This window comes from Coenobita brevimanus, chromosome 50 (assembly GCF_032717465.1).
Source record: "Coenobita brevimanus isolate Jiangsu-jjx chromosome 50, ASM3271746v2, whole genome shotgun sequence".
NCBI lineage: Eukaryota > Metazoa > Arthropoda > Malacostraca > Decapoda > Coenobitidae > Coenobita > Coenobita brevimanus.
The window spans coordinates 51672124-51694999 of NC_137003.1; the positions used below are offsets into that span (position 1 = coordinate 51672124).

The following is a 22876-nucleotide window of genomic DNA, read 5'->3' on the forward strand; positions in this document are numbered from 1 at the left end:
TCGGCTAGTCATATGGGAGATCAGTGAAGTCTACTTTAATGACATTCAAATCCTTATACTGTTCTCTGCCACAGCCGGGATTCCAACGCGCGCCCATTGAAGCAGCAGACCATCTTTCTACCGACTCGGCCACCGCCTCTCAGGCTCCAGTGGCTTACTCTCAGCTGCGTGCAATCATCTGGCGTCAGTACTAATAGAATACTAAAGTTGTCCCGACCAGGAAAGGGTTTTTGGTGACAGCATTAACTCTCAGGCTCGAATGTCTCATTTTCTCCGACAAGGAGAGTATGTTTTCACCCCTGTTTGTTTGTTATCAGGATTACTCTAAAACTAAAAGAGAGATTTGGACTAAATTTGGTGGGTATATACCCCATGTCCCAGGGAACAATCGGTTAATTTTGGAGACCAATCCAGATCGTATTACAGATTCTGGATGCGAAAAAAACCTTTTTGCGAAACACTAATCAGTAATGAGAAAACCATACTCATTATGACGAGTGGTTTGGAAATTACGTTGTCCTTGTCGTAGAGATGCGCTCCACCGAGTCCCTCTCTAGTTCAGCTGAATAAATCGCTTAGCGTAGGCTGAACTATAACATCAGGGTTGTACCGATAATGAGAGGGTTATATATTGGTTGAATTTCAAGGTTTGAATTACGAGTGAATGAATGAATGGCCCATTTCACCAAGTAATCTGGTCGAAGTTATCGCTTTTATATGATGATGATGATGATGATTTCAATATATGCACAGTGAAATTGTGGGCTACAGGGTTAGGATTGTGATAATAATAATGATGATAAGGAAATCACCAGGACAGGCACCAAACGCACCATCTTCATCAGTGACTGGTACTTTTACCTCCTACACCAAGCTTACTTTTTTCTTTTTTCTTTTCACACTATCTCCAGATAATATTGTTCAGGTTAGTGGGGCGTTTCGAACTGGAGTTGTTTAATAGCGAGTTCATTAACAACCTCTTCGTTATTAGAGATCCTTCTTAAAGTGAATGGTGTTGAAGAGGGACGCCTTCATGTACTGACACCGATATAACGGAGCGGCTCAGTTGCCATGTTGATCAAACATCCCTCCACTACTTTATCCCCCGAAAGGAAGATGATGAGCTTTTGGAGAAGGGCATCTTAAGTCTGCAATCCACTGGGTTCACGTTTTAGGTGAGCCTAGGGCAACAACGACAACGCTAAGAACAGTCTAAGTAAATTAACATATGTTGCTTGACTGAAAAATAACGGGACGTCATCATAGTGAAACGATTAAACGTACAGTCGGATTCACAAGTCCATGTACAGTGGAGTGTACAGTCACTGACTGTACGATTCCACTGCATCTGCTTCTCACTTTTGCTATGTTTGTCACTTTCTTCCCAGACAAAAATTATATCTAAGACATTATCCAGCAAAGGAAAGTAAAAATAGAAGATCTGTAATATTTGGTGGCAATATCATGTAGGATATAGCAACAGTTATGGATGTCTGTGTCACAGCAACAACCAGTCGCGATGTAAGGGTTCGATGCCAGGCTACTCTTCTGCAGTACATTTAAGGGTAGACTAGCACATAACTCCGTCTCCGGCTGTACCCCGTGGAGATCAACACACCATCCTTATATTTCCCCCAGCGACCTACCCCACACTGACCAGTTTTCCCCATGAGCCAATTTTTTCCCCCATGGACTTCTTTTCCCTTACGGACCTATTTCCCCCATGGACTTACCTTCCCTCATGGACATATTTTCCCATGGACCTATCTTCTTCCAAGGACCAAGCCTCTGCACCACGAGTTTCTGAGTTCATCTGTAAAACTGGATACAAAAGTTTGCCTTATATTTCACCTCTTTGTACTTATCACTTTCCTCCCATGGCAAATACTGTACAGGCATGTTGAGAGAGGCTTGGTATATTTCTCAGCCTGTAAATGATTCACTTTTATATAAGTCGTCAGGGAGGAAAGAGATAGCCATGCTTAAGTATGAAGTAGAAACGGTGGACAGTTAAACGAAAAATACTTCCTAAGTCTACAACTGCTGACAGTGATATCTATCCGCCTTTTAGCTGACTAAATAAATAATTAAACTCTTACGCAGTGTCCTAATAAGTTTGTCTTCAAAGATCGCAGTACAAGGTTTCGAAATCACTGTTCACTGTTCCCTTATTTATTGTATTAAAGTAAAGCGGTATGTTTGTCCGCAGCTGCACCATATACTCTCCGCAGCTTCACTCTGCCTAATGTCCAGCATGTTGCCTGTGTGGAGAATCCTACGAATGGCTAACATATAAACCGTCGCTCTGTTCAAACACGAATTTTGATGTGGATCATAAACTAATTCTCTGCACTCAAACATTTCAACAGGGAATAATTGCCAGCTTTAGAGGTATGCCGCTTCCACAAGAAAAAGAAAAAAAAATGGGGGGGGCATACAGTAACACTCTCAGGTTCCTATGACTCATTCCCGGTAGCCCTGCGATAGCGGAATTCAAATATTAGAAGTGTGTTGACCATGAGAAGGCTATCGTGCCATGTACCGTACATAATAGACAGGTAAGGAAAAGGTACTATGGAGCTTCCTTAACCGACGAGAACACTGTGCGATTTTTATGTAATCTGTTTAGACACGAATATTGCTGTGTATCATAAAATAATTCTCTGCGCTCAAAACATTTCTGCAGGTAATAATTGCCAACACTGGAATTCTACATCACTCATGGATTTTTAAAACTGTGATACATTTAAAAAATATAAATTTTTTATTGACCCATTTTACTAAATGTAACACAGAAAGGGTCAGACATGAGGACACTTCTACAGTTGCTGCTTTTTGGTTCACGCTGTCAGCCAGAGGACGAGTAGGTGTTTTTTATTCCTTTTCCTCACCCTGCCCTTGGGTGGGACAGGAGGTCCGGATGATGATGATGATAATGCTGAATAAAGACATATTGAACAGGAGAGAGCCACGTTCAAGATCTATCCATTATGAATTCCATGGATTAATTGCATTTAAAACATTCAAGGACACAGGCGCAGGGATGTATAGATTGAAGAAGATAGCCCCAAGGTTTTTCACCTAACATTTTAACTTAATAGCTTTGTGAGACCTTTTTTAGTAAAGAGTCTGAGGAAGATATTCACATTCCCTCACTGCGAAAGGATTCCTCAAAATAAAAGAGAATTGTCTTGAGATATCAAGAATAAAATGTAAATGACGTCCTCAGACTAACGAGGCTATAGTTTGAACCAAAAATTGAGAATGCTGCATTCTGTTCCAGCGACCGCCCTACGATTTTATTCAGGTGGAGAAATTCACCGTTTGGCAGTTGTTGTTGTTGCTTAACCCCAGTCTGTCTGGCCGAGCAGACCCGTCGACAACAGATAAACAACTGCTTTTATGGGGCCGTCCTACAGGCACAGAGCAGTACATACACTGTAGAGGGGACCGGCACACCCTTATGGTACACAGCGCCTCTCCCGGGTCGGACCAGGGTCCTTCCCACTGCGAGATACAGGATCACAATATTACCACTTGTAGGCTCCTTTTCAGCGCCACCTTTTGGTAGTGGTGCTGGCGAGCGCAAAAAAAAAAAAAAAAAAATTGCATGTGCATTATTAAAGCAGTTACCGTGAAGTACTTAATAACCATACCTCGTCAGTGACACACACAGTCCTTGACATTCTTTTTGTCTAGATGCAAACAAATGAATTGTGGAATTCATCTTCGATTTTGACATTCTCAGATTATTCTGATTCGCCATCAGCTGCCTTAAATCGCATGGCGTTAGCTGGAATGAGACTTGGCTGTTTTTTGCTGAGATAAAAAAAAAAAAAAAATGAAAACAACCCCACTTTAGCCCCCTGAACCTGTTGCTAACATCTATCTAGTTATCAGTACAGCATGGTAACAATATATATATAACTAGACAGCATTCAGAGAGCGCATACCTATGCCTACGCCGATAACCGTTATAATTTACTGTTGTAATTCCTCTTTCCTACCAGACGAATACTTTCGTGGTCTCATGCTCAGCTAATTCTATTGTCTTACTCTGCCCTGTTACGCAATATCAGAGAGCTTATTCCTCCACCAACGCCAGTAAAATTTATTTATTTCCTAATTCGAACCCGGATCCACCTCAAAATATAATCAAATCTACCTTGACCATCGCCTGTCTATCTGCCATATTTCATTTAAGTCTAATAACCGCTGCTTGAGATATCCTGTATACAGACAGACACGGGTGAACACATAACCTCCGTCCAAATACCTAGTATGATTGGGGACCCGTGTGTAGCATCCACCATTGCTGGTTATGTTCTAGGGGAAAATTTAAACTTTGCAAAAAGTGGCTGTGTATCAGGACCTTCGTTTAGTCGATAGGCGTAAATAGAAGCATTATTCTTTTTTCAGTGTGACATTGTAAAATATCTTGTTTCGCCAGAGAATTAACCCTTTTATTCTGATGATGCATTTTTTTGCCTTAATTCTTGCTACCTCCAGATGCTTTTGTACGGATGATTTTTTCGCTGTAATAGGGTATAATGGAGTTCATCCCTGATTCATTAACAACTAGTACTAACTTAGCAAAAATGAAATGTAGAATACGTCATGGGACTGAATGGGGTGAACAATCATCCCCATGGCTGCGGTGTGATTGTATGAGCCATGTTTTTTTTTTTTTTTTTTTTTTTTTAATGCGAGGAAGAAGGAACCAAAGGCCATGAGCCCGTAGTAACAGTTCCCTCCAAGAGAAAAACAAAATACAATAAAAAATCATAAACTGGAACATCAATTGCTTCATTCTCAACTAAAAAGTTAATTCCAGTTTTGTTTTTTAATGCCTAAGGCTTTCTTTAGCACAACATAATCGTTCGAGGTTAGCTGAAATAAAATACAAACATAGTAATTGGCAGCTGAAGGGTTAAACCGTACCCTCAAGTATTTTCCACACGCAAGTAACCGTAAGAAGGAATTGTAATCAGTTTCTTTCCCTGGTGCCACATTACCGCCACTGATCAGGCTGTCAGGCTGTAAGGGTCGTCGTGTCGGTTTCCAGGGTCGCTTCCACAGCTGATTTGCCTGCATCTCAGTGAAAAGAATCCCCAACATGGTAAGGTTCAATGGAGAAATATGGAGCTTTCAAAGGATTCCTTGGTTACCGTTCTTATATACGTCGCTGTTTGTGGTTCGTGCACTCGACAACATGGTAAACTTCTTTGGTGAAATATGGATCTCGCTGTGAATTCCGTGGTAGCCGTTCTCGTATTTCCTATCGTAGTCGTTCGTGAGTTTGCTAAAGTCGCCTCTTACGGTGGATGTATGAAAGTTTCTCTGGCTGACACTGTAACAAAATGCCGCTACTGTGGAAGCGACACTAAGCCACAGTCTCCCTCTCTGGCCACGTATACACTTTCCTTTTCGCTGTAATAACACTTCCTTTAACACGGAGAGCAACTATTACTTCACTTTAATTGCACAGTCCAGATCTCTCTCTCTCTCTCTCTCTCTCTCTCTCTCTCTCTCTCTTTATATATATATATATATATATATATATATATATATATATATAGATAGATAGATAGATAGATAGATAGATAGATATATTAACTATATATTAAATGTAAACATTGCACAAAGTGTAGCTAGTGAAAATGTAGTTTATACACCTAGACAGTAATAACTACACACCTTTTACGTACTTACATGACCTATATACTCTTTTTCCACCTCCCACCCAATACACCCACACCCTGCCTCGTTTTCTCATCTCTTCGTCTGTCCACCTCTCATCCGTTTAACTCGACCACACCCTGTCTCTCTCTTCCCTCTCTCGTGCTGTAGACTTTATTGCCAGTTAATCACACATTGTCCTCTTGTTTCTCTGTCTTTCTTACCTCACTCTCTCTTTCCACCTCCCAGCCGCATAACTTCACCACACAGTGTCTCTCTTTTCCCTCTCTCTTTCCGCCCACCTCGCAATCACTTCAGTCAGCCACACCTGGTCTTTCTTTCCTCTCTTTTCGTCCACCTCCCAACCGCTTAACTTAAAACATCCTGTCTCTCTCTCTCTCTCCCCTCCAGTGCACCTGCCGTTGGAACTGCGCAGCCGAGAAGCGAGAGAAGGATGGATGGGCACATCAATGCAGGTATGTGTCCCCGTCCGTCTAAGTGAATCGTTTGGTCGCAGCCGGTACTGAGTTAGCTGAGTTAGAACACTAATTCTCCTCAGGACCAACCAATCAGTTAGAGTGCTCTCGTCTCTCTCCCTCCCAGCCACACGCACTCTGATGTCCAGTGCCACACAGTGCACACTCACACACACACGCACACACACTCTGCTGTATTTTTCCAAACTCCCTCACACTCCATGTTAGCCTCTCACACCCACATACACACATTAATTAGCGTACCTTTCATGGTAAAGAATAACGTCTTACTTTGGCACCGACATAACCGGGTGGTGTCCCTCAGCTCCCTCCCTATCCCCCAAACAAGGCATGGTGGAGTGCAGAAGGCCAACGTTTGCCTACAGTCAAGCGGACGAAGGTTCAGATGAGCCTAGGACCAGCATTCTCTCTCTCTCTCTCTCTCTCTCTCTCTCTCTCTCTCTCTCTCTCTCTCTCTCTCTCTCTCTCTCTCTCTCTCTCTCTCTCTCTCTCTCTCTCTCTCTCTCTCTCTCTCTCTCTCTCTCAATGCTGACTGATGGTTACCCTCTTCTTCCTGTAACCTCGTGAGACCTGGACTTTCTTCTTATCGCCCATGAAGTCTTTAACAATTTACCAACGTTAAGGATTCTTTCTCTTGAACAGAATCGTCAGGCATTAACGAGAGGATAATACTAGGTTCAGCCATTGTTGTGAAAGATTGTGGAGGCAGCTTTTTTTATTCATAACATCCCCACAGCTGAATACAGTCATTTGAGATTAGCATTCACTCAGAGTCCTCCACCACCACTGCCATCATCATCGCACCAACACCATCACCATCTCCACCATGCACTGACACCATTACCACTACAACCACCATCACGAACACTGACATCATTATCATCCACCATCAGCACCACCACCACCACACCAGTACGAAGACCACCACCACCTCAGTAACTTCATCCACCACAACTACAACCATCATCATCATCACCACCATTATCACCACCATCACCATACCCGTTCCTCAACACTCACTATACCCCCACCCATGCCTACACACTTCCTCACCACCACCATTCACACTCATTGATCTGTAAGTCACACATCAGAGTCTCGTAATCTTACTGCTTCTTTGACTCACCGAAATCACCTATGCCTCACCTCCCTCACTCGTACTCCTGTGTCACTTACCTGAACTCTGTCACATCCCTCATCTCATTTTTCGTTTTTTTTTTTCCTTCACTTACATTCACTCATTGTTTTAACAGCCTTGCTTTTGCCTTACATCTTTCACTCTTGTCTCACCTGCCTCATATTTATTTACTCATACTTTTTGCCTGCCTGCCTGCCTGCCTGCCTGCTCCACCTGTCCAGCCATACGTGCCGCGGGTCTAGAGTCCAGGCTGCCTTAACCTTGTTCCGGTTTTTATGTCCGTGAGAGAGTCCATGTTTACCAATGGTCTACTCAAGAGATGGCCACGTTTTGTTACCTTAATTCATTTTCGAAACACGGCGTTACTACATTTAACCCCTTTTACTGCAGTGACGCCATTTTTTAGTTTTTTATCCTTACTATCACCAGACATGTACAAAACGTTACTGCGAAGCGCCGTATTGGCTGAGCATAATGGACTGGTATTAAACTTCATCAGTATGCTTTAAAAAAAATAACCTTTCATCTGTCAAAAGTTGCAAAAAAAAAAAACTTATGTAATAATATGCCAGATGATAACTTGCTTAACATAAGTTGTTATGGAACGATCAAGAAATTGCTGTACTATGTACACTGTACCTAAGCATAATTTTTTTTTCCTCTTCATCTTGAATGTTGTTAGTCAGAAAGATCTAATATATTAAAGGATTAATAGTTGTAATATTGTCTTATTCTTGTCACTGAGCAACTAAAATTAAGCAGCAGAAGGACAGAAATATTCTTCAAGTCAAGATGAATGAACTATGGAAAATCCATTATGGCAATTAAAAAATCCTTGTATTATGGCAAACATTTTCAAATACAAATACAGTCTTTTGCAGTTAGAAGGAGTATAATGTACGTCAGCATACAGAGTACTGAACACATGACTATTTGTAATATGTATAGAAAATATAATTATAGTAAGTGAATTCGGACATACAGACATATAGAGATAGATAGATAGATAGATATAGATATAGATAGGTAGATGGATGGATGGATGGATGGATAGATAGATAGATAGATAGATAGATAGATGAGCCTCTGTGGTACAGTGGTAATGTGCGTTTTCGTACATGGGAGAACGAGTGTTAGCGCCCCGCCAGGGTAATAAACTTTGGGAGCGTTCTTCCGACCACGTACTGCTTTGGCGGACATAAGGGGTGCTGTGGTTGAACCAGTGTCACATACTATAAAGTATGCTTGCACCCAGTCGGCATGCGCGGGCCGATTACATTTGGTTCATAGACTACACACACATCCAGAGCCACTCCAACACTAGTTACAAGCACTTCTCACCCTACATACAATCTCTACTAGACAGCCTGAGCCACTTGGTAGAGATACATAGGCTGTATCAACCCCACTTCGGTCAGGATAGGCCGGTCCTGCAGTGGACACTCAAACGGCTGATGAGATTATATATATATATATATATATATATATATATATATATATATATATACTGTATAGGTAGACAGACAGATAGACAGATAGATAGATACACTGATAGATACAAATAGGTAGGGAGAAGCAGTACATACATTAACATATATAAATACACGGAAAAATAGATAGCGAGATATACCGATATATATAAAGAGAAAAATATATTGTTATTTCCGTGCTTTCATAATAGTGTGTTCTTTATTGTTTTTGTATGTACAGTATTACATATTCAGGGTTCTGACATAGGAAGCAATTACGGCATTATATACATATATTTGCTGTAAATGTGCCTGTAACAATTTAAGCATGTATAAACTGCGCGCGCGGGCACATTTTGTGTGTGTGTGTGTGTGTGTGTGTGTGTGTGTGTGTGTGTGTGTGTGTGTGTGTGTGTGTGTGAAAATGACTGTAGCTGTAAGAAGACTGTACTGATAGGAACTTTGAGCAACATGTCTCCCCATACTAACTTCCGACACCACCGTCCATCAGAGAGACAGACAGACAGACGGACAGACAGAGACACAGACAGACAGACAGACAGACAGAGACTTGAGAACTTGGGAATGAATTAGTTATCAAGTGCATAATATTGCTTTATTTCGTCAGCGTGAGTATTGTAATGAGAAGGGGTAGATTGAGATTTTTTTTTTTTTTTTTTTTGCATGATAGAAGGAACCAAAAGCCAGTAGCCCTCAAGATTGTTCCCTCCAAGAAAAAAAAAAACAGAAACAAGATAACAGAGAGCCAAATGTAAGATCTGTTCATTTCGAGATGCCTGGACACACTGCGTTTGAAAGACTGAAGGTCGTTGACCGTAGGATATAGGGAAGACCGTTCCAGAGTTGGCTTGTTGCATACATGAAGGACTGGGAGTAACAGTTAACTCTTTCTTTAGTGAGTTGAAGAGAAAAGGGATGCCAGCTTGTTCGGGTGCTACGTGCCCACCGTAGTGGTGGAGGAATGCAAGCAGACAGTTCAGAGGAGCAGTGACCATTGAAGTTGCGATAGAAAAGTGATAAAGATGCAACACTGCGACGAAGAGACAGAGGTTGCAGGAAGACAGTAAGAGGAGGAGAGTTAATGTGACGAAAATCCTCTGACTCCACCTTGTTAAGAAGAGCTGTTTGTGAGGTGCCTCCCCACGCATGACATATGTACTCTATACAGGGGCGCATAAAACCGGTGAATAAAGTCAACAACCGTGCAAGGGTAAAGAAGGCACGGAGTCGGCTTAGCACACTTAATCTCTCGAAAGCAGATTATACAATTGAGGTAATATGATCTTTCCACGACAAATCTTGCAAGAATGAAACCCCAATATGTTTAAAGGTGATGCAGGATTGAGTTGGATATTGTTAAAAAATAGAGGATACTCCTGCGGAAGATTTTGACAAGTTAAAAGATGTGAGAACTGAGTTTTTTAAGCATTGAAAACAACAAGATTACTTTTACCCCAATCAGAAATATAAGTCAAGTCAGACATTGGGTGTGCCATAGCCTCAACCCATGTTTGTTGAAGTAACTGCAGAGATGGACGCTGCAGGAAGCGAATGGAAAGGCGAAGGGTGGGGTCACCAGCGTATGAGTGCATAGGGTTGGATGTACAGCTTAGAAGGTCATTGATGAATAGAAGGCTTGGGCACGTTGAGAGGATGGAGGAGGACAACTAGGTGCGGAAGGTGAGAAGTTTGAACTTCGGTGGTGGGTTTGGGAGGGACAGGCCGAAAAAGACTTAGGACGAGGTCATAGACTGTGACCTCAAAGATAGCGAACTGCATAGGGAGACTGCCAGGGATCGAGGAGCGTGGAGAGCCGCCATTAGATGAAAAGGCGTCAGGTTGCAAACATGTTGGAGCCTTTATAAACGATACGACGACGACATTTATGTTTTATTAAGATCTCTGTGTATGGGTAATGCAGTGTATATGGTCTCTTTAATTCACTGTTGTCATTGTTCTCATCTTCAGCATCGTCATTAGCATTGTCATTGTCACCACCACCATCACCACCACCACCGACATCAATAATGTCATTGTCACCACCAACACCGCCATCGTCATCATTGTCAGTGGCATCGCCACCACCGCCATCGTCAACTTCCTCATCATCTTCATCATCATTATCAACATCATTGCAATCCTTATTCCCATTCATAAACACTTGGATAATATATACATTATATCAGAGAGAGAAAAAGAGAGAGAGAGAGAGAGAGAGAGAGAGAGAGAGAGAGAGACTTTTGCGGTTGGTACCCTTCATGGCAGAATAAATCATGGCCAGTGTGTGTATTGGCCTTTTTACCTAGCTGCTGGATTCCTGCACTATACCCCTGACCAGCCATTTATTGCCTTAAAACCTTCTCTACTCCATGTTCTCCCCAACCCCCTCGCCCGTCCCGACTGGCTCACTATTGTCTGTCCATCATAACCCTCTCAGGTTCCAATGGCTCACTCTCAGCTAAATAAAATCGTCTGGGGTTAGATGGATTACAGTGCGAGAAAGAACGCCACCGTATCAGAGTTAATCAGAGGGTGATTTTCGTTACCCTGCATCTTATTTCCCGTAGCTCAGTGACAAAATACGACAATACTACAACTCCACATTCTATGCTTAGCGCCTCTTCGTGATTAGCATCATCTTCTGGTGACGATCGCATGTTATAACTAAAGATCAAGATGAACAAATGGCAATTTTATTATTCCTGGTGATGCATAGGGTGTGTTTTTCTGTCTTTCGATATGCTGAGTGTAAATCAATGAAGAACAGAGATGTAAATAATGATGCACTCTTTCTACCGAATTACATTAATAAAATTCATTGTATCACCTTACGCTGTCTGAGTGAAGAATGAATTTCTAAAATGTGACGCTGTGGGCCTGAATGTGCGTATGAGCCCCAAGATTTTGGCAATAATTTCCGTGGCAACTAATGATAGAACATCTCAGACCTTTTTGCATCGTTGCTAACTGCACTCTGTAACGTGAGACGCAGGCTGATCACATAAAACACCTAATAATGTTCCATAAGTGACTCAGATATTAAAGGCTTGCCCCACCTTGGCTCACTCGGTGTTAGTGTACAGCCTCATGTTTCTACCACACAGTTATTCTTCTTATATTACTTAGCCTGTTTGTCTTTGCGTGCTCATTATCCTTGAAAATGGAATTCTACAATGTAATGCAATATTTCTACTGGATTTTTTAAAATTCTGATTTTCTTTATACATGCGTCCTAGATGATAACGTGGAATATAGATACAAAATTTACTGCTTTGTTTCTATTAGAGTCTTGTTTTTTTTTTCTGTTTTATGAAGTATGTAAACGTAAAAGTTTGACAATGTTGCTACAAAATTATTATGATTGTGATTTTCTTTACGTAAAACGAAAAATGAAGATATAAAGAGTGGTGGGTTGTTCCTGTGAGATAGTTTTTCTCATTTTATAAATTTATTCTGTATTACTTTACATTTTCTGTGTATGAAGAACGTAAACGTAAAATGTAACACAATACAAGATCACACCGGTTTTTAGAATTCGCTCTGCTCTACTGTATATTGTCTGCATCAAAGTATTTTAGGCAATTTTCCACATTGCCCGAGAACTGCTTGGTATAAAACTCCTCCGACTAATTAAGCCAGGTGTCACTTACTATATACATTACAGAGCAGTTGGAAAGAAGAAAAATTCATGACGGCGTAGTCATTAGTTGTTTGTTTTCCAGGTCCATTTTTGTGACTGAGACACAACAATGCACTGCGGGTAACTGCAGCTTTCCGAAGGTGAAAAAACTGATATTTTCTTTGGTATAGTAAAAACACTGGTAACATAATTTTATCCATCTACCGATACCACGATTTTTCTTATTAAAGACAATCTTCTTGGAAACCACTAATTATATACAGCATATAATGTATCTGATAATTATAAGTACTCGTGTGTATATGTCAAGTGTGGTGAAAATGAGGTGTGTGGTTACTTGACGTGTTCTGGAGATGTCAGATGTTGTGGTGTCAGGTGTGGTGGTGATGACAGGTGTGGTGATCTGAGGTGTGGTGGTGACGTCAGATGTGATGGAGATATCAGGTGTGGTGGCGATATCAGGTGTGATGATGATGTCAGATGTGATGATGGAAATGTTAGGTTTGGTGGTAATGTCAGATCTGGTGGTGGAGGTGTCAGGTGCGATGGCAGAGATGTTAATTGTGGTGGAGGGGACGTCATTTGTGGTGGGGAGGGCAGGGATGTCGCGCTCGTGTCCCCTTCATGGGCCAATTTACTTTTCCGCAGGTCCAAAACGTGACCTAAGTGGTGGAGAGATTGTGCTGAGTGTGGTGGAGAGGGCGTGATGAGAGTGGTGGGTATAGGGTAGGTGTGGTGAGTGTGGTGGATGGTGCTGGTTGTGGTGGAGAGGGTGTGGCGAGTGTGGTGGGGTGCGGTGGTTGTAGAGGAGAGGGTGTGGTGAATGTGGTGGGGTGTGGTGGCCCTGGTGGAGAGGGTGTGGCGAGTGTGGTTTGTGTGGCGAACAGGTGTGGTGTGCTGCATGTATTTTGCTGTGGCGTGGTGTGGTGAATTGGATGTGTTTTGCCGTAGCGTGGTGTGGTATGGTGTTGGAACTGCTGTACTGTGTGGGGTTTGTAATGAGTGTGGTGCGGTGTGGTGGGGTGCGGCGTAGTGGGATGTGGTGTGGTGTGGCGCGGCAGGCAAGGTAGGTAGAGAAGGTGTGTGTTGGTGCAACTTGAGGGGTGTTAGTAGTTTGGCAGTAATGGTATGATTGCTAGGGTGTGGTGTGGTGTAGTGTGGTGTGGTGTGGTGTGGTGTGGTGTGATGTGGTATGCCGGGCGAGATGAGAGAGAAGCAGTGTGGTGTGGAGTGGTGTCGGGATGCAGAGGTGTCGGTGTCATGATGTGTTAGTAAAGAGGTCATCATTGGGCAGGTGTAGAATTGAATGCGTGTCGTATGTGGTGTGATGTGGTATGCCGGGCGAGTTGAGAGAGAAGCAGTGTGGTGTGGAGTGGTGTCGGGATGCAGAGGTGTCGGTGTCATGATGTGTTAGTAAGAGGTCATCACTGGGCAGGTGTACAGTAGAACTGAATGCGTGTCGTATGCAGCTCTGCCAGTGTACCAGTGTTTCAGAGTCCGTGTGTGTGTGTGTGTGTGTGTGTGTGTGTGTGTGTGTGTGTGTGTGTGTGTGTGTGTGTGTGTGTGTGTGTGTGTGTGTGTGTGTGTGTGTGTGTGTGTGTGTGTTATAATGGTGTTACTATACAGGTGTGTCATTATACAAATGCGCCATTATATATATGTATCATTAGACAAGTATCGTTATGCAGGTGCTTTGTTATAGGGAACGGAAGTAATAGAAGCAATGAAGAAAGTCAGAGTGGGGAAAGTCCCAGGAATTAATGGAGTGTGTGGTGAAATACTGCAATACGGGAGAGAGTTTGTAATTGAATGGATATGGAAAATATGCAGATTGGTCTGGGAGGAAGGAAAGATCCCAGAGGATTGAAAGTCAGGTATAATTGTTCCCATCACACAGAGAAATGGGAAAGAGAAGTGTGTGACAATCAGCGGGGAGTTTTCTTCTGAGTGTTGTAGAAAAAATATATGGTAGGATACTTATCGATAGAGTTAGGGTAATAACCGAGTACTATAATTAGTTGGACAAGAAGAGGGGAGGGGGAGTTAGGAAGGGAAGATGCAGCGTAGCTTCGTAGATCAGATATCAGTTCCAAAATATTTAGTGGAGAAGTATCTGCAGAAGGGAAGGAAATTGTATGCTGCCTTCATGGATCTGGAGAAATCATATGACAGTGTCTACACCGTGGCTGTGGAAGGTACTAAAAATATATGGAATAGATGGGAAGTTGTTGAATGCCGTGAACAGTATGTATGAGGGCGCTAAGGCTGCAGTGCGTGTAGATAGTAAATTGAGTGAGTTCTTTGATCTTAGTGTTAAAATGAAGCAGGGATGTGTCATGTCTCCGAGGTTGTTCAGTTTATGTATGGATGAAGTTACTAAAGAGATGCTAGGTAGTTCAGTGGATGTTAGAGTGTCTCTACTGAGAGAGGCTAGGGTGTGGAAACTTTCTGTACTGTTGTTTGCAGATGATATTTACTGTATTGTTAAATGAAGATGAAAGTGAGCTTCAGGGTTTAAAGAATGAGTCTGTGATTATATGTATGAAACGGAATGTAAAAGTGAGTGTAGATAAGAGTAAAGTTATTGGCTTTGAGAGAAATGATGTCACAGATTGCACAGTCAAGCTGGACGGTGAGGAAGTGGAAAATAGGTGCATTCAGGTACTTTGGTAGTATGATGAGTAGGGTTGTAAATTTAGAGGTGGAAGTACATGAAACGGTACAGCAAGGTAGAAAGGATGCTGGTTCAATGAAAACAGTGATAGACAATAGGGAAATGAACATGGAAGTTAAAAAGTCGCAGCATGACAATATTGTGATCCCTACTCAAACGTATGGACGTGCTACTTAGACTCTGTTAGAAGGACACAAGTCAAGAATGGGATGATGTATTTGAGAGGAGCATGTGGAGTTGCATGGAAACAATTAGGCAAACAAAGAAGTAAAGGAGCATCGTATTGTTGATGTCGATTTGATTGAAAAGGTCAAGAGAAATACTTTGAGACGGTTTGGCCATGTGGAGAGGCTGGAGAATGAGAGACTGACTAGAAGATTGTATGTGAGTCAGGTGGAAGGGGAGAGGAGGGGGAGGCCATGGATACGATGGAGGGACGGAGTGGAAAGATTTACGAAGAAGGGTTGTGTGAGTTGGAGGTAGTTCAGCCAAATGGCAGAGAAAGGGCGACGTGGAGGCGACTTGTTTACGGCCACCCCTTACGGGATGAAGGCGTCTGTCAACAGTTAGATACGTAGACAGATTCGTTATATACTTGCCATTTTACACGTATGTCATTGTAAAGGTGTGTCGTTATAAGGATGTGTCATACAGGCATGTAGTTATTAACATGTATCGTTATACAGATGTATCATGTACTGTGTTTCATTTTACAGGTGCATCGTACAGGTGTGTTATACAGATATTCACACAGATGTGTCTTATACAGCTGTCATAATACATTTTGTGTTGTTATACAAATGTGTCATTATACTGATAACATACAGGTTTGTGTTATTATATAGGAGTCATCCACGCGTCTTTATACATATGTGTCATTTACAGGTGTGTCCGTATATAAGTGTTTTTATACAGATGTATGATTGTGCAGGTGTTTCTGTATACAGGTGTGTCCATATACAGGTAAGCTTTGAGTGCAGTTATACAGTGCAGCCGCATACAAGTACGCCGCTATACAAGCGTGTCCAAATCCAGGTGTGTTTTTCTACACGCCGTAATATAAGTGTCCTTAAATAGGTGTGTCACATATACAAGTATATCGTTATATAAATGTGTCGATTTTCAGGCGCTTGAATATACAAGTGTGTGAGTGTAGAGGTGCGTGCAACATGTGAGGGAGTGATATGAACTTGGCGGCAAGTGTGTCGCGGCCAGTGACAAGCCCAAGTTGCCTCAGGGACCTTGTACAGTTTCGTTTGTGTGAACCGCAACACACCACCTCTATTTTGGTCACACTGCCACCACCACACTAACCACACTTGGACAAGTTGCGTCATATAAATTTAACGCCGTAATAATTTCCAATGTAGCTGTTTTGGTCATATATTATTTCCCTACCTCTCGTTGTTTGTGATAAAAGGAAACGGGTTTTATTTATGCTTGTCAATACATCTAAAACCAACATCCTAATAATGAAATGAAGGTTATCATACTTGATTTAATTGTCTGTGTCCCTTAGGCTTTCATAAACTTATTATAGCTCGTTTGTTCTAACCTGACGAAAATCCTTAATCTCTTTCAGCTCAGTAGATGACAGATGTAGTCGGACTGGAAGGTCTATTTGACCAGTTACCAAGGAAATTCATTCCTACCTCATAACACTTAGGGAGTTTTGAGCAACCACGACTTTGTAGTCAGGTTGTGGAAACAAACTAAGCCAAAGGAACCAATACCATTTAACCTATTATTGCAGTCTCAAATTTAATTTGTAGGCATTTCTCTCTCATTGAAACGGCGCTTGGGTAGTTAGTCCGTTTATCTGTAAGATGAGAAAATCGACGTCATTTAACCTGGCATTTCCATCTTTCAGTAAGAGTTAACTGTTATCAGCTCTGTTGCAACTAACGAAGCTTGAATAATTTTTTTAAATCTATGTAACCTGGCTCAATTAACTCCTTCGGACAGGTGAAGCATATCATCATGTGTTCATTGCCAGGACACAAGGATTAATCTGCATTAGTTAGTTTATTACATCCACAGTTCTAAAGCTAGATAGCCAGATTTTAATCCTGCCTGTATGAAAAACATTTTGGATTGGTTTATAAACACTTTTTAGTTGGTGGACAATACCGTGTTGATTATGAATTGGAGGTTTATTGATGAAGTTTTAACTCTTCAAAGCGATCATTATTTTCCATTGCAAGAGCTTATTACGGCACCGGAAGTTTTGCATACTTTTTCAAAACTAATTAACTCACACTTTTAAACCGAATGAATATTAAAAGTCACTTCATGCGAGACTAATATCCATTTGTGCGATTTTTCCCCGCATCCCTTTATCACGGGCTGACTTCTGATGGCAAAAAGCCTTTGAAAATATTATTACTTCACGGAAAACGGAGGCTAAGTTTAGGTGTCCTTTTCATGGTTCTTTAGGTCGGGGAAAGAGTGTGTGTGTGTGTGTGTGTGTGTGTGTGTGTGTGTGTGTGTGTGTGTGTGTGTGTGTGTGACCTTTGCATGAAGGTAAGCCGATTGTAAGTGAGAGTATAGGATTCTTCAGTGGGAAGTGTGTGTTGATTTATATCGAAATTATATATGTGGTGATTAAGAAGGAGTACTTGACACATATTGCACGTTTCTCTCTCTCTCTCTCTCTCTCTCTCTCTCTCTCTCTCTCTCTCTCTCTCTCAACACACACACACACACACACACACACACACACACACACACACACACACACACACACACACACACACACACACACACACACACACACACACACACACACACACACACACACACACACACCCTACTTATCCTCTTTCACCCCTCTTACCTAAATAAAAATCCCTGACCCCCACTTCTACACGTCCTCCTTTTTCCCTGTAGGACGTAATCAAGCCACCATTACGTTAGTTACCTCTCTCTCTCTCTCTCTCTCTCTCTCTCTCAGATTCCACACAATCCACCGCCTCCCAGTCTGATGTCACCCAATTTTATCCTCGCCTTCCACCATTTTTCTCTTTCTCTGTTTTTTTTAATGCTTGTCAACCATTCATCCTCCGTTTTCCTTCAACAGTTTTTCATTTTCATTTTTCATTTTTATTCTATTTTCTTTTTTTTATATTACTGATCCACTCATGCTACTCCGTCTACCTTTTTGCTTCCGTACCTCTTTCTTTTTGACTCACGTTCCTTTTTCTCCTGCAGCGCTTTTTCTTTTCCTGCACCTTTTATTTATTTTATTTTTTTCTTTATCATCCAGACACCTCTTTTTGCACTTCCACCGTTTCTCTCTCTCTCTCTCTCTCTCTCTCTCTCTCTCTCTTCTCACCACAATCCCTCACCCTCTTCTCTCTTATCCTAAATCTATTTCCTCTTTCCCCACTCATCACTTATTTTTGCCTTCCCCCTCCCTATCCCTCCATCTTTCCCCTCTCGCCCTTTTCTCCAGAGTCTTACCCATTCCCTACGTCAAACCCCTATCCCCTTTCTCCCCTCTCATGCCACTCACTCCTCCTCTCATCTCGCCATCTCCTCATTACCCCTTTCAGTCTCCCTCCCCCTGTCTCTGCACACGTCCCTCAGTCCCTAATCACTTTATACTCCCCTCTCTTCCTTGCCTTCATTCATCTCCTCTTATATCACCATTCTTCACCTGTCTCCCCATTTCCTCTTCATTTCTCCCCATTTCACATTCACCACCTACACCCACCAAAGATACAGCCCCCTCTTCCTTTCCTTCTCCCATATTTCCTTATCACTCCTCTCCTCTCCTCTCCCACATCCCATACCTCCCTCCAATCCCTTCCCCATCTCTTCAGTGCCCATTCCCCCTCCTTAACAAAACAATCTCTAATGCATATTATTTCTTCCCCTCCTCTCCCCTTCCTCTCCTCCATTTATCCTTCATCCCTTGTTCCTGCTCTCCTTTTTTCTACCCCACACATTTCTTTCCCCACTGTCACATCCCCCTCAATTTGCTCTCTTCCCTTTCCTACCCTCTCACTGTTCCAGCCACTACCGTTCTCTCCTCTCTTCCCTTTCTCCTTCCATCCGTACTCCTTTCATGTCTCCTCCTCCACAGTCACCTATCTCCTCTCCCTTCCACCCCCTTTCTTTACTTCTTACCCCGTTGGTTTTCCACCCCTATACCCTTCATTCTCTTCTCTTTATCCTCTCTTCCATCCCTACCCATCACTTCCTCTCCCCCACATACATTTTCTCCTTTCCTTCCTCCTTTTTCTTCTTTCTCCCATCCCTACTGCAACCTCTGCATTCCCCCCACTCCTCCCTTCACAGCCATCAGGAGACACCGCCACCCTACCATTAAAATTCCCTTTTCCTACTCTACCCAAGCCTTCTCTTCCCATCTCTCTCTTCCTCTCTTTTCTTTCCTTCCCCACCCTGCAAGTCCTCTGTATTCTTCCGTTTCTCCTTTCCATTCTCACCTTATTACCAGGTCTCCATCCCTACCCCCTCTGTCCTCCTATCCCCACATTCTTCTTTCCCTTCTTCCTTTCCTTCCTTCTCTTCCTACTTTTCATTTTCCCTCTCTCCTATTCCATCCCCACGCCCCTCAATTCCCCCACCCCCCACATTCTCCCCTCTCCTCCCCTCCACGACCACCAGGGGACTCTGACCCCTTCCATCGTTAAATGCTCTAACTTTCCCCTCGGCGACACACCCTCCGGCCAGATACAAGATGGATGTTCCGAGCCCTATCCCGCTCCACGACACAATTTTTGGGGGGCCTTTTTGAGCTGCGTGGGGGCTACTTAAGTTCACCTATTTATCTGTCTATTCACCTGCCAATCAGTCTGTCTTCTGGTCTGTCTTTCTGCCCATCTATCCCAGTTCCAGTCCTCTCCAGAACACCGTTTTTGTACCTCTCTGAGTCTCGCAAATCCATCTGTCTACCTTTCTGTCTGCCTGTTTATCAGTTTAGCTGCCTTTCAGTTCTGTTCCGGCTCCAGCCCACTCCACGACAATATTTTTGGGCCTTGTAAGGGGAGTGTTTGGGTCTTTCAGTTTGTATGCCTGTTTTTCTGCCTGTCTGTTTGTCTTTTTGCTTGTATTCTCCTTTTCCCATCTATAACTTGCACACAGACACTTAATTTGTATACTTTTTTTTGTGAACACAGGGGGAGGTGGCTTGATGAGTCTGTCTTTCTGTCTGTTTTCTGAGTTATCTATCATACCTCTGTCTATCTGCTTCTTCTACAGTATGTATCCCACCACCAGACTGCTGTCATATACCTTCCTAATCTGTTATACCCGTTTTCTGTCTGTTTAGTCATCTGTCTATCTGCTTGCTTTTTTATCTGTCTATCTCTCTTGCTCTGTTTATCTCTCCCCGGTCCTACTTGTCCAGGACACTGTTTTTCTCCTTTGAGGGAAAATGTTTGAGATTGCCTGTGTACACTCGTCTCTGTGTTTGTCAGTCACTGCCTAACTTTGTCTGTCTGTCTGTCCGTATCTATCTATCTATCCAGCTATGTCTGTCTGTCTATATCTGTCTGTCTGTCTATCTAAGTATCGGTCTGTCTGCCTATCTATCCGAGGTTCAGCTTAATGCAGGACGCTTTTTATGTCTTGCTGCGTGTGAGGTATTGAAATCTGTATGTTTGTCTGTTTGATCATGTCTATTCGTCAGTCCATCTGTTCATCTGAGTGACTGTTTGGCTGCCTATCTGCCAGTCTGTCTGTCTATTATAGCCTCAACCAGTTTTCAAACACGTAGTTTTTATACCTATTTTAGAGTGCACGGAGGGTGATACAGCGTACGTACAAGTATTTACCTGTCTGTCGCACTGTATGTCTCTCTGACTGACAGTTTGTTTCTGTATCCATCCCAGACTCAGCCTGCTTCCCAATATACAGTTCTTCATTTTTGCTACATCCACCGGGACGGCCAGTTACAGTGCTTGTCCCTGTGTCACTTCCTTACTGAGTTACTGTACCTTTTTTGAAGAACAGGATCCAGATTTAATGCGAGATGTGTTGGAAAGCGAAGGTTTGCATAGCAGTAGACCTCCATCCGGACCAGTTTTAGGCAGGCAGATCGCCGAGGCCCACCCGCAACGAGGGGAAAGGGAAGCTTCCGGGATTACCGGTCAAAGCCGTCATGGACGACCATATATATATTTTTTTTTCCTAGAAACAGACCATTTTCCGCAGTAGCAGACCTTCGCTTGGACCAGGTTTTAGACAGGGTGGAACAGGCGAGGGCCGCCTCCTTGGCGGAATTGGCCTCGGAGGTTCTGGCCAAGACGTCATGCACGTCCATTTTTTTTTTTTTTTTTTTTTTTTTTTTTTAGGAAGAGATTTTGTAAAGTGGTAGACCTTCAATCAGGGCATGATTAACGCAGGTGAGGCGCCGCCAAGAGAAGGGGGTGGCTCCAATGGGTCCCAGCCAAAGCCGATCCGCACGGCCATTTATTTATTCATTTTTTACACAGGAACAGGAAATTTTGCACACTGGTAGACATCCCCTCGAACCAGGTTTTAGTTAGGGTGGAATTTCCTTGCCAGCTCGGGGAGGGAGGGGGTGGCCCCCGTGGGAAGAAGAAACACCACACTTTTTGTTTACCGAGGAACACAAAATTTTGAACTGTGGTAGGCCTTCACCAGAATCGGGTTTTATTAACCTGTGTGGGACTTCCGGGGGTCGCCCCTCCCCCATAAAAAGCATTTCTTTCCGTTACAGTATAGCAGGAGGAGTGTAGTTGTCGAATTGTCCTTTGTACCATTATTACACCCTTGCACGGAAGCGAGGGAACGTACTGCTTCACATGTGTGTGTGTGTGTGTGTGTGTGTGTGTGTGTGTGTGTGTGTGTGTGTGTGTGTGTGTGTGTGTGTGTGTGTGTGTGTGTGTGTGTTGCTCTCGAGCGTCTCGTCTCACACACGCTTCATTAACAGCAGCGACCTCAGAGGGTTCGATAATTAGCCAAAGCCAGGTCAGTCAGTCAGCTCACACATCACCATCATCATCATCAGCAACAACAACAACAACAACATCACCCTCATCATCATCATCGTTATCATCATCGTGATCGTCGTCGGTTGGCAGGATCCAGAAAAGATAACAGGAATGCACAAGAGTAGGGTAACCGTCAACAGAGTGCCCATGAAATACGCCATACATTCGTTCAGTCATCACTCAATATCCATGCAGGTCAGTAAGGTGAATAAAGTGGCACAGCTTTAGAAATAGTAAACAAAGAAAGGGAACCAAGTAGGAAACAAAGGACCGAATTAGTGTATGCTTAGGAGACTGTGTAGCACGACTCCCTTACCAGTTTATTTCTGCCTACAGCACGTTAACCACTTCACTAAAAGGCGCATTTTTCATTTCCCATTTTTGATGCTTCTAAAAGATTTTATTCAGCACAGGAGAGACTTTTCGAACTGGAGGGGTTTCAGAGAGCCTTCTTTAATCCGTTCAGTATGAGAGATCTTTCGTCTGGAGGAAGCAACAGTATTACAGAAATGCGTAACAGCTTCATAATGAAAAGCTGCATAAAATCGTGTAGCTATAGCAAGAACAAAATCTAAATGGAGACAGTGGAATGCTACTGAATCCTTACATTTCCAGAGGTCTCTCCTGAGCTAACTAATACTGGTGATAAGAATAGAATATAATGATTTCATGATAGTAAAGGAGCTGAATATGTTTTGCATCGTACAGTATTTACACTGCTGTATATTGATATAAAAAATATGAATGATACGATACTCGAAAGTATTAAGGTGAA

The 22876-nt window shown here is 42.7% G+C and overlaps 1 protein-coding gene across 1 annotated transcript in view; it reads right to left on the reverse strand.

The window, feature by feature from the left end:
* The window catches only part of LOC145399794 (dipeptidase 1-like), a 406473-nt gene that overhangs the window by 375879 nt on the left and 7718 nt on the right, over positions 1 to 22876 (reverse strand). The window lies entirely within an intron of this gene.